Genomic DNA, 13,246 nt, shown 5'->3' on the forward strand with positions numbered 1-13,246 from the left:
GTTGGCAAGACCCTCCCAAGTTCTAGAGATGCGTCATCAGCATCCAACTACTTCATCTTAAATGTGAACGGACAACCAGGGACTGTTAGGTGTTTAAGGGAAGTCTCCAACTTGGGGCTGGGGAAGGGAGGGAGAGGATAAGGAGAAAATGTGACCACAGAGGAAAAAGAAACTTCAGAGAACTTAAAAATATGCTCACAAACTTTTATTACAGCTATGAAACAAGGATAATGTACTCAGATAAGTAGCAACCCAAGAACAAAAAGTAAGTCTTGAAATTAGAAATAGGAAAATGCCAAAATTATAAATTCACTGGAAGTGTTGAAAGGTAAAGTCCGTGCAATTTTAAGGAGAATAGAAGAAATACGCAAAGAGATGGAAATTGCAAGAGAAAATATAAGAAAAATAAAGAGTCAATCCAACAGGACTAATATTACAAGAGAAAGAGAAAAGAGAGTAAATAAAAGATGGAAAATTACCCCAAAAATAATGGAACAAAATTTCCCAGAGCTGAAAATGTCCATTAGTGGAGAGCAAAAACAACTTTGTGAAATGTTAAAACTCTAAAGAGAAAATCCTGAATTTCCAAAGGAAAAATGTGACCCATAGGGACCTCCCTGGTGGTCCAGTGGTAAGGAATCTGCCTTCCAATGCAGGGGACGCAGGTTCAATCCCTGGTCGGGGAACTAAGATCCCACATGGTGTGGAGCAACTAAGCCAGTGTGCCTCAGCTAGAGCCCACATGCCACAAACTACAGAGCCCACGCGCTCTGGAACCCATGCACCACAACCAGAGAGAGAAAACCTGCACACCACAACTGGAAGCCCGCGCACCACAGAAAAAAGCCCACACACCTAAAGGAAAGATCCCGAGTGCCGCAACTAAGACCCGACGCAGCCAAAAATAAATAAATAAATAATAAATTAAAAAAAACAAAGTGACCCGTAAAAGAGTAAGACTCACACTGCAATTAGAATTCTTACCAGCAACACTAGATATGAGAAGATAACGATGACCTTCAAGTTTCTGAGGGAAATATTTCTTGAACTTCAAATTCTAAGAATTTTTTTATTAAAAAAAAACTCTATTCCCAGCTGAATTATCATTAAGAGAGCAAAATGAAAACATTTTCAGATATGCAGAGACTCATAAAGTCAAACTCCCACATAGGCTTTTTTTCAAAATTTAAAGATGAGGTAGAAATGAGGTTTCTGACAGCATCACTATCCAGGATTCACTAGATCTAATTCAGTAGTAAAGGGAAGTCCCAAGAGCTAGGCTAGATTCGGATGGAAGGATAGGAGTTCTGGGAGAGAATTCAACTGAATAATTACTATGATAAAAAGCTTAGAAAATGCTGGTTTCTGGTGTTCAACTTTTAGACCAAACCTGTTAATAAATTATAATCTTGCTGTAGTTAAAGCATAGTTTATAAATTATACCAATGTTGACAACATAAAGGTAAAAATACAGCTGGCACTTTAAGATGTGAAACATAGGAAAGGTAGAGGTAAAGGGAAAAGCACTCAAGAGACGATGTGTGTAGTTGGCAGAATAAGAAGTGGTTGCTAAAGTGTACTGTTAGAAGTAGGAAAAGTGACCAGTGGAGGAGCAAGGAATTATTAGGCTTACTGAGAGGATAGGAAGACACGAGGTACAGGGTTTATAATTAAGCTAAATCGTCATCAAGAAATAATAGAAGACTTAATATCGTTAAAATAAGCAGTACTTCTCCATTTGTTCTGCACATTCTATGCAATCCTATCAAAAATCCCAGCTGCCTTTTTTTATTTCTAGGAATTGACAAGCAGATTCTAAAATTCACATGGCAATGCAAGGGACTCAGAATAGCCAAAAGAATCTTAAAAAAAAAAAAAAAGTTAAAACACTCATTCTTCCTGCTTTCAAAACTGACTACAAAACTACAATAATCAAGATAGTGTGTTGTACCAGAATAATGATAGACGTATATATCATGGAAAAGAATTGAGACTTCAGAAATCACCCACACATTTATGGACAGTTGATTCACTGGGAAACTAATAGTCTTTTCAACAAAGGGTGCTGGGACAGTTGTATAACCACATGCAAAAGAATGAAATTGGACCCCTACCCCTACAAACGCAAAAACTAATTAAAGGAACTTCCCTGGTGGTGCAGTGGTTAAGAATCCGCCTGCCAAGGCAGGGGACATGGGTTCAACCCATGGTCCAGGAAGATCCCACATGCCACGGAGCAACTAAGCCCGTGTGCCACAACTATTGAGCCTGCGCTCTAGAGCCCATGAGCCACAACTACTGAGCCTGCGTGCCACAACTACTGAAGCCCGCGTGCCTAGAGCCCGTGCTCTGCAACAAGAGAAGCCACCGCATTGAGAAGCCCACGCACCGCAACGAAGAGTACCCCCGCTCACCGCAACTAGAGAAAGCCCGCACGCAGCAGTGAAGACCCAACGCAGCCAAAATTAATTAATTAATTAAATTTAAAAAAAATTAATTCAAAATGGATCATAGACCTAAATATGAATGCTAAAACTATAATACTCTTAGAAAAAAACAGGTGTAAACCTTCATGACCTTGGATTCGGCAATAGTTTCTTAGCTCTGAAGCCAAAACCGTAAGTGACAAAATTTTAAAATTGGACTCCATCAAAATCGAATATACAAAACTTTTGTATATTCAGCTTTAAAAAGTATGGTGAGCCTTGAAGACATTATGCCAAATGAAATAACCCAATCACAAAAGGACTGTATATTGTATGATTTCATTTATATGAGGTACCTAGAATAGTAAAATTCATAGAGACAGAAAGCAGAAGGGTGGTTGCCAGGGGTTGGAGGAAGGCAGATGGCCATTTGCAAGCCAACCAAACCTGCCAACACCTTGATCTTGGATGTCCAGCCTCCAGAAATGTGTGAAATAAATTTCTGTTGTTTATGCTGCCCACCCAGTCTGTGATATTTTGTTACGGCAGCCTCACCAGACTAATACAGATTTTGGTACTGAGAAGTGGGGTACTACTGTAACAAATACCTTAAAAATGTGGAAGGGGCTTTGGAAGTGGGTAATGAGTGGAGGGGAAGATTTTTGAGGTGCATGTTAGGAAAAGCCTAGATTGCCTTGAAGAGAGACTCTTGGTAGAAATGTAAACGTTAAAAGGTGACTGTAGTGAGATCTCAGAAAGGAGGAGCGTGTTACTGGAAACTGGAGGAAAGGTGACCCTTACTATAAAGTGGCAGAGAACTTGGCCAAACTGTTTCCTAGTGTTCTGTGGAAGGTAGAAATTAAAAGTGATAAACTGTGATATTTAGCTGCAGAGATTTCTAAGCAAAGTGTTGGTGGTGCGGCCTGATTTCTTCTTACTGCTTATAGTATGCAGGAGGTGAGAGATAAATTAAAGGAGTTGTTAAGCAGAAAGGAACCAGAACCTAAAGATTTGGAAAATTCTTAGCCTATCTGCAATATTGTAACTTGCAAGAAGTATATACTGGTGAGCATTTTGTAGTATGTTTAAATGTCAAATCACTGTGTTGTACACCTGAAACTAACATGTACATATCATACAATACATCAACTATACTTCAATTAAAAAAAATATATATATATTTGGTCATTCAGGTGACCAAAATATATCTCATATTTGGTCTTCATCCAAGGTTCTTGACTCACAGCTCCGAAAACCCTTGGAATTTCCTGAGGGATAAGACCAATGGGAACTTCTCTGTCATAATGTTTGGTCTCTACTCCTCAGTTCCTGAAATCACTTTCAGAGTCATATAGGTAAAATGGATGTCTCGTTATTTGTAACAAGCCCCTTTCTACCACAACAGGATTTATGTTAATGAGGTGACTTTTGGAAAGCCCTAAGTATGGGGGCTGGTCAGCAAAGAACCCAACCATGAACACAGGATTGGAACTTTCAGTCCCACCCCCTGACCTCCAGTGAGGGAAGAGAGGCTAGAGGTTGAATCAGTTGCCAATGACCAGTGATTTGATCAATCATGTCTATGTAATGAAGACTCCACAACACTCAAAAGGGCAAGGCTCAGAGAGCTTCCGGTTGGTGAACACCTGGATAAGTGGGGAGAGTGACACACCAGGAGAGGGCGTGGAAGCTCTGCGCCCTTTGCCCATACCTTGCCCTATGCATCTCTTCCATCTGGCTCTTCCTTTTATAATATCCTTTTATAACAAACCAGTCGTCCAGTATGTAAAAATGTTTCTCTAAATTCTATGAGCCACTCTGGGAAATTAATCAAACCCAAGAAGGGGGTCATAAGAACCTTTGACTTATAGCCATCAGTCAGAAGTACAGTTCACAACCTGGGCTTTCAATTGGCATCCTGAGTTGGGAGAGATTGTTGGAACCTCCAGTTTGTGGCCAGATGGTCAGAAGCACAGGTAACAACCTGGCTTGCACCTGGCATCCTGAGAGGGCAAGAGGGGTGTACAGCAGTCTTGTGGGACTGAGCACTTAACCTGCAGAACCTGATGCTGTCTCTGGGTAGGTAGTGTCAAAATTGAGCTGAGATGCAGGACACCCAGCTGGTACCCAGAGACTTGCTCCTTGGTGATGTTGGGAAACCACCCCAACTCCTCACATGTTGGAATTAGGTGTAGAACCCAATTACTATCCATATTACGAAAAAAGAAGACGTATGTTCTGGAGAATACATCCAGGGTGTAGCTGGACAGTCATTTGATAAAGAGGTCATGGGTGCAACTCATGGATTTAATCAGTCATCTCATAAGTAACCAGGAATAGAAATAAGATTATACCAGTAGAAACACTGCCAGTCTGGACTAAGGGGCATAGAGACAACAAAATGGAGGAATACTGTCAGACTTCTGGGAGTCTACAGGACAGGACAATAGAGCTATCTGGCTGCCAATTCACATCACCCTTCAAGAAAAGTGAGAAATGACACCAAAAGTGATTCAGAGATCAACAGGGCTGCTACTCCAGCCATCAGCCCAGAGAGTACAGGTCTGGGGGGCAAGCTGTCTCCTTGGTTTCAGTGGAGCCTGCTACCAACCAGTGCCTCGGGAATAAAGCTGATGCCCAGGGCTGAGGGGGTGGAGCTACCACCCAGGGCCAAGGGGATGATGTTGCCACCCCAGTGGACCTGGAGGGCAGAGCATTGAGCCCAAAAGGATTACTCTTGAGCCTTAAAATCTAATGAAATGTGCCTTGCTGGGTTTTGTACTTGCTTTGGACCCATTTCCCTTTCTTCTTCCTGATTTCTCTCTTTTAGAATAGAATATCTCTCTATGCCTGTCTCACCAGTGTATTTTGGAACCACATAACTTGTCTGATGTCGCAGGCTCACAGCTGGCAAGGAATTTTGCCTTCGAGTGAATCACATCTCAAGTCTCAACCATACCTGATGATATTCAGGTGAGACTCTGCACTTAGAGTTGATGCTGGAATGGGTTAAGACTTTGGGATGTGGGTGAATGTGTTTACCTGTGAGAAGGACAAGAATTTTGGGTATCCAGAGGGCAGAATGTTTTGGACTGAGCTGCGTTCTCCCAAAATTTATGTGTGGAAGTCCTACCCCACAATGTGACTATATTTGGAGACAGGGCTTTTAAAGAGCTGGTTATGGTTAAATGAGGTCATATACAGTCTGTGGTATTTTGTTATGGCAGCCCTAGTAGACTAATTCAGACACCACCAGTAAAGTGAGAAGACGATACACAGAATGGGAAAAAAATTTGCAACCACATATCTGATATTATATCCAGAATAGGTAAATAATTCTTACAACTCAACAATAAAAAGACAACCCATTAAAAAATGGGTACAGGATTTGAATAGATACTTCTCCAAAGAAGATATATAAATAGCCAATAAGTACATGAAAAGATGCTCAACATCATCAGTCATTAGGGAAATGCAAATCAAAACCACAGTGAGAAACCACACCCACTAGGATGGCCATAATCAAAAAGAGTGTAACTGTTAGTGAGGATTTAGAGAAATCAGAACCCTCATACACACCTGGTGGAAATGTAAAATGGTGTAGTCACTTTGTAAAACAGTCTGACAGTTCCTTGAAATGTTAAATATAGAGTTACCATAAGACCCAGCGATTCTACTCCTAGCTATATACCTAAAAGAATTTAAAATATCCACACACTTTTGTATATGAATATTATAGCAGCATTATTCGTAATAGCTGGACAGTGGAAACTAAATCATGAATAAATTAAAAAATAATAATAATTTTTAACAAATTGCTGACCTGCAAGAAAGTAAAGGAATTGCCCTCAAAGACTCAGTGGCTTATAAACAGCAAATATTTATTTCTAAGTTAGTTGGGATTTGACAGCTGGAGGGAGGGGCAGTCAGCTGCTGTGCTGTGCTCGAGGTACGAATCAGTTCCACACGTCTCCCATTCAAGGAACCAGACTAAAGGAGCAGTAGTCACCTGGGTTGTATTTTCCTCATGATGGAAAACAAGCATACAAGAAGCTAAGCCACAGAATCACTTGAAGGCTCTGCTCAGGTGTGTCACGTGTCCTGTGTGCTCACACTTCATTAACCAAAGCAAGTCACACAGCCAGGTCCAACATAATGGTGCGGGAAAGTATACTCCTTCCATGGAGTAGAGGAAAGGAAGAAAAAAGGGAAGGAAAAAGACATGCCTTTCCCTTTAAGAAAACTTCCTAAAAAATTGTGCACACCACTTCCTTTTATATCCCATGGTAAGAGCTTAGTTCATGGTCATTCCTTGCTGAAGGGCAAATTGGAAATATAGACTTCTTTATTGTGGATGGTCATGTACCCAGTTAAAATTAAGAAGTTATATTACTAAAATAAGGAGAAAATGACTATTGAGAGACGACTATCAATCTGCCACAAACTTCTAAAACAATTAACTGATATTTAAAAACTGAATAGGGACTGCCCTGGTGGCGCAGTGGTTAAGAACCTGCCTGCCAATGTAGGGGACACGGGTTCCAGCCCTGGTCCAGGAAGATCCCACATGGCGAGGAGCAACTAAGGCCGTGAGCCACAACTACTGAGCCTGCGAGCCACAACTACTGAGCCCGCGTGCCACAACTACTGAAGCCCACGTGCCTATAGCCTGTGCTCTGCAGCAAGAGAAGCCACCACAATGAGAAGCCCGCGCACCGCAACAAAGAGTAGCCCCTGCTCGCCACAACTAGAGAAAACCCATGCGCAGCAACGAAGACCCAATGCAGCCAAAAATAAATAAATGAAATAAATAAATGTATAAACAAATAAATAAAGACAGGGAGGATAGAAAAGGCAGTCTCCTACTTTAAATCTACTTAGAGTCCCTTAAGGAGAATCTAGAGAAAGGAGGTAAGCATCTGTTCATATAATGGGTTCATATAATGGGTGAGGACTTTCCAAACCAATAAAAGACATAAATCTATAGATGAGGAATCACTAAGAACAGGACCAGTAAAAAGAAATCCAATCTAGATACAGTGTAGTGAAACCGAGAACATAAAAGGCAACACATCTTAAAGTCAGTTGCATTAGTTTCCCAGGTCTGCTGTAACAAAGTGCCAGAAACTGAATGGCTTAACATCACAGGAATTTATATAGTCTCACAGTTCTAGAGGCTGGAAGTCCAAACTCCAGGTTGTCAGCAGGGCCTTGGTCCCTGTGAAGGAGAGGGGAGAACCCTTCCCTCCCCTCCCTAGTTTCTGGTGATTTGCGGCAGTCCTTGGCATTCCTTAGCTTGCATCTGCAGCGCTTCAGTGCCTGCCTCCCCATTACATGGCATTCCCCTTTTGAGTGTCTGTGTCTCTCTTCCTCTTCTGATAAGGCACCCAGTTATATTGGATTAAGGGCCCACCCTTCTCCAGTACGGCCTTATCTTAACTAATGGTGTCCACAATGACGCTCTTTCAAAATAAGGTCACGTTCTTAGGCACTGGGGATTAGGGCTTTAACCTATCTTTCTGAGGAATACAATTCAACCCATAACATGAGACAAATAAATATCAGCTTACTTACAAAGGAACAGTAATTGACTGACGACAAACTTATGAACACACAAGGGGAACTGGAAGACAGAATAATCTCTCCAAGTGCTGAGAGACAATAACTGTCATCTCACAATTGTGTACCCAGTAACACTAATTTATAAGATCAAGGACAAAATAAAGACATTTTCAAGTAAACAAAAGCACATGGTTTATTGCCAATTGATCTTCATTAAAGGAAAATCTAAATGATACTTCAAAGGAAAATAATCCTGCAGATGAGGATCCAGAGGCATACACAGCTGCAGTCTGTGCCAACAAAAGGGGTACAGGGGGACTTAAAGGGGCCAAAGCTAAAAACAGAATCTGACTACCAAGTGGGAAGCATGTCCGCACTGATAGGAACCCAGGGTTTTTCTTCCCCCTGGGGGTCTCACGATCATTAACCATCTGTGTCAGCAAAAGGCAGTCTTCCAGGTTTCATATCAGATGGAGGCAAGGGTAAAAGTTGATAGGAAACTTACATGACTTGGGTGCATTCCTGTGAGTGGGCTATAGCTCAGTCATGCAAAAAGGGGAGGGGTAGGACTGTGGGCCTAAGACGGGGCTGACAAAATGGATTCAGTGCGGTTCAGCCACACAGCATCACTGGGGACCATGACAAGAGCAGTTTATTCAGGTGGTTGAGTTGAAAGTTTGATTAATTGGTTCAAGAGAGAGTGGGATGGGTGGAAGTACAAGTTGTGAGTATTAGCAATTCTTTAGAGAATTTCTGTTATAAACAGGAGTGGGGAAATATGAGGTCAACATTATGTTCCCCTGTACCTTTCTCCTATTCCCAAATTCCACCTGACGTCATCCACTTCTGGTCACTTCTGGTTTGGGATACTTGTACGTGGAGGCATACTGGCTGGTATAGTAGTTTGGGATTCCCCCTTTATTACCTATTTTATTTGTATAATGAGAAGATAACTAAACTTACGTATTAAGTGTTAAGTATCTCTTACAGCATTTTAACTCCAAAATTGCAGAGAGGAGTATGAGAATAGTTTTTTAATCATTATTTCACCATACACAATATTATCTAACTTTACCTCTTATATTTGAAGTTTTTTATACCTGATTAATGTCCATATTTATGTGTAGGTGAAAAATAATTTACCACAGTAAGGTTTATAGTTATAGTTTTATGTCAAATTATATAACCACAAATACTAGAAGGCAGTATAGCAGAGTCTCAGGGGCAAGGGCTCTGGAATCTGACTGCCTGGGTTCATATTCTGGCTTAACCTACCCAGGCCCAATTTCCTTATCTAAACTGGAGATAATAATTGTAAAGGTATTATAAGGATTAAATGGGGAAATACATGTAAAGTGCTTAGACTAGTAAACATTTACTAAGTATATAGTAAGTCCTTGATAAAGTTAACTAGTGTTATTACTAAGCAGTGAATCAACTGTCAGTAAGAGAAGACCTGACTTACAGTGGCTTAAATAAGAAGGGTTTGTTCTGCTCACACAGCAGGCACCCTGAAGATAGGCGGCTGCTAAAATTTGCTCATTTCTACAATGCCAGGGTTTGGCCTCACTTCAGTTCCCTTGGACTTTCCCTCATGATTACACCACCACCAATCACCACATTCTCAAACAAAGGCATTCAAAGGCAGAAAGCAGGAGGCAAGGAAACAGAATTTCTGCCCCTGCGCCTTTCTCTTTTTAGGGAGGAAACCACCACTCTGTGTGTTGTGTTGTGTTCTTCAAGATTGTCTTAGTTTGAGAAAGCCCTCTGGCTAAGCAATGGAGGTGCTGGCTTTGGGTGGTCAGGCAGTCCTAAGTGCACTGATGTGGTCCATGTGAGGGGCACGGATGGGCGAGGCACCAGCTTGCTGCTACAGCTGTCTAAATGGCATCTGATGTGGTACATATATACCTGGAATACTGTTCAGCTGTAAAAAAGATTGAAATAATGCCATTTCAGCAACATCAATGGACCGAGAGGTTATCATACTAAGTGAAGTAAGTCAGACAGAGAAAGACAAATACTATATGATATCACTTATATGTGGAATCTAAAATATGACACAAATGAATTTATCTACAGAACAGAAACAGACTCACAGACTTAGAGAACAGACTTGTGGTTGTCAAGAGGGAGGGGGTTGGGGGAGGGATGGATTGGGAGTTTGGGATTAGCAGATACACACTACTATATATAAAATAGATAAACAACAAAGTCCAACTGTATAGCACAGGGAACTATATTCAATATCCTATAACAAACCATAAAGGAAAAAAAAATTTTTTTAAATAAAGGGCATCTAAAATCTTACACATTCAAGAACACACTTCTAATTTCTACCCCCAAACCTGCTCTTCCCACATGTTCCCCATCTCAGTAGGTGGCAGCTCCATCCTTCCTGTTACTCAGACCAAATGTTGGCGTCCTCCTTAATTCCTCTGTCTTACACATCACATTCAATTACACTGTAGTTAATTAATCCTGTCAGATCTGCCTTCAGATTCTGTCCAGAATCCAACCGCTTTCATCACCCCTGTCATCACCATGCTGACCCAACCCACCATCGTTTCTTGCCTGTATTATTTCAGTAGTTTCCTGACTGCTCTCCACTTTCTCCCCCACCATCCTTTTAAAAGCTAGATCATAATTATGTCACCTTCTTGCTCAAAACCCTCCAGTCTCACTCAGAGTAAAACCCAGTTTCTTCTCATGGCCTGTAACTCCTCTAAGAGATTTGGTCCTCTCCAGCTCTGCCCTTGCCTGCTAGCTCAGGCTGCCCCAGCTGCACTGACCTACTTGCTGTCCTTCAGTCATGCCGAGCATGCTCCCACGTCAAGACCTGCCCCTTCTGAGGGGCACAGTCTTCTGCCACAGAGCTTCCAGGCTTGATTCCTCACTTCCTTCAAGTCCCCGATGTCACCACCCTGAAGCCATCCCTGCTCCTCTCCGTACTCCCTGGCCCCCTCGCTGTTTTAGTTTTCTCCATCTAACATGCTATACATGTGTATTTATATACATGGATGTACTACGCTTCTTTATTTATTTTCTATCTCCCCCACAGAAATATAAGTTCTGTGAGGGAAGGGACTTTCTTTTTTTCCCTGTTTTACCCCTAGTGCTTGGAACCTAGTAGGCACTTGGGGGGGAAAATGCTGAATGAGTAAATGAATGAGCAAACAATATTATTAAAAAAAAAAAAAGCTGACTGCCTGATGACCAGACTGCAGCCGTGACACAAACTGCTCCATCTTTTTTTTTTTTTTAACAGAAACCATTCTATTTATTTATTTATTTTATTTATTTGTTTTTGGCTGCGTTGGGTTTTAGTTGCGGCACGCGAGATCTTTCTTTGCAGCGCATGGGCTTCTCTCTAGTGTGGCACACGGGTTCCAGAGCGCGCAGCCTCAGTAGTTGCGGCATGCAGACTTAGTAGCCCTGCTGCGTGTGGGATCTTAGTTCCCCGACCAGGGATCGAACCCACGTCCCCTGCATTGGAAGGTGGATTCTTAACCACGGGACCACCAGGGAAGTCCCAGCAAACAATACTGAACATTCAGTTTGCTTCAAGCTTTGTGTGTACAAGGCTTTGTGCATTTTCTTTCCGTGTTTTATGATTAATACCTTTTATGAATAATTCTCAAAATGAGATTATTGAATAGGAAGGTAAAGGCATTTTTTGGCTTTTAATAAAAATAATCAAATTGTTTTCCAAAATATTTAAACCGGTTATGTAGAGGGCACCAGTTATATGATGGTCCTGCTAGGCATTCTACGTTTAAACTTTTCCATAAATTTTATAGGAAAGACTAGAAAAATTGATTATTTTTCCATATTTATTTATAACCATCAATAGTACGGTTACTTTTTTCTTTTCAGTTTTTTTTTTTTTTAAACTTTGGGTTTATTTATTTATTTTTGGCTGTGTTGGGTCTTCGTTTCTGTGCGAGGGCTTTCTCTAGTTGCGGCAAGTGGGGGCCACTCTTCATCGCGGTGCCTGGGCCTCTCATTATCGCGGCCTCTCTTGTCACGGAGCACGGGCTCCAGAAGCGCAGGCTCAGTAATTGTGGCTCACGGGCCCAGTTGCTCCGCGGCATGTGGGATCTTCCCAGACCAGGGCTCTAACCCGTGTCCCCTGCATTGGCAGGCAGATTCTCAACCACTGCGCCACCAGGGAAGCCCTCTTTTCAGTTTTATTGAGATATAATTGACATACAGCACTGTATAAGTTCAAAGTGTACAGCATAATGATTTGATTTACATACATCGTGAAATGATTATCACAATAAGTTTAGTGAACATCCATCATCATATGTAGATATAAAAATTAAAGAAAAAGAAAAATTTTTTCCTTTTGATGAGGACATCAATGTATTTTTAAATAAATTAATGTAATATAAATATTACTTTAAAAAATTAAAATCTCACCCACAGGCTTTCTTTTTTTTTAAATTCTTTTCGTTTTTTTATCAGTCATCAATTTTATACACATCAGTGTATACATGTCAATCCCAATCGCCCAATTCAGCACACCACCATCCCCACCCAACCGTGGTTTTCCCCCCTTGGTGTCCATACGTTTGTTCTCTGCATCTGTGTCTCAACTTCTGCCCTGCAACCCGGTTCATCTGTACCATTTTTCTAGGTTCCACATACATGCGTTAATATACGATATTTGTTTTTCTCTTTCTGACTTACTTCACTCTGTATGACAGTCTCTAGATCCATCCACGTCTCAACAAATGACTCAATTTCATTCCTTTTTATGGCTGAGTAATATTCCATTGTATATATGTACCACATCTTCTTTATCCATTCGTCTGTCGATGGGCATTTAGGTTGCTTCCATGACCTGGCTATTGTAAATAGTGCTGCAATGAACATTGGGGTGCGTGTGTCTTTTTGAATTATGGTTTTCTCTGGGTATATGCCCAGTAGTGGGATTGCTGGATCATATGGTAATTCTATTTTTAGTTTTTTAAGGAACCTCCATACTGTTCTCCATAGTGGCTGTGTCAATTTACATTCCCACCAACAGTGCAAGAGGGTTCCCTTTTCTGCACACCCTCTCCAGCATTTGTTGTTTGTAGTTTTTCTGATGATGCCCATTCTAACTCATGTGAGGTGATACCTCATTGTAGTTTTGATTTGCATTTCTCTAATAAGTAGTGATGTTGAGCAGCTTTTCATGTGCTTCTTGGCCATCTGTATGTCTTCTTTGGAGAAATGTCTTTTTAGGTCTTCTGCCCATTTTTGGATTG

General features: G+C 41.2%; 1 protein-coding gene across 6 annotated transcripts in view; it reads left to right on the plus strand.

Moving 5' to 3' along the window:
- Positions 1–13,246, plus strand: part of LOC133091084 (centrosomal protein of 78 kDa-like) — a 44,453-nt gene that overhangs the window by 1,702 nt on the left and 29,505 nt on the right. For 2 of the 6 annotated variants that reach the window (XM_061189944.1, XM_061189946.1), the window contains exon 2: positions 5,257–5,399. The exons of the other annotated variants lie outside the window; for them this stretch is intronic. The gene's annotated coding sequence lies outside the window, so the exon portion shown is untranslated. The remainder of the gene's footprint in view (positions 1–5,256; positions 5,400–13,246) is intronic. 6 annotated transcript variants of the gene reach the window in all.

Source organism: Eubalaena glacialis, chromosome 4 (genome assembly GCF_028564815.1).
Source record: "Eubalaena glacialis isolate mEubGla1 chromosome 4, mEubGla1.1.hap2.+ XY, whole genome shotgun sequence".
NCBI classification, from domain to species: domain Eukaryota; kingdom Metazoa; phylum Chordata; class Mammalia; order Artiodactyla; family Balaenidae; genus Eubalaena; species Eubalaena glacialis.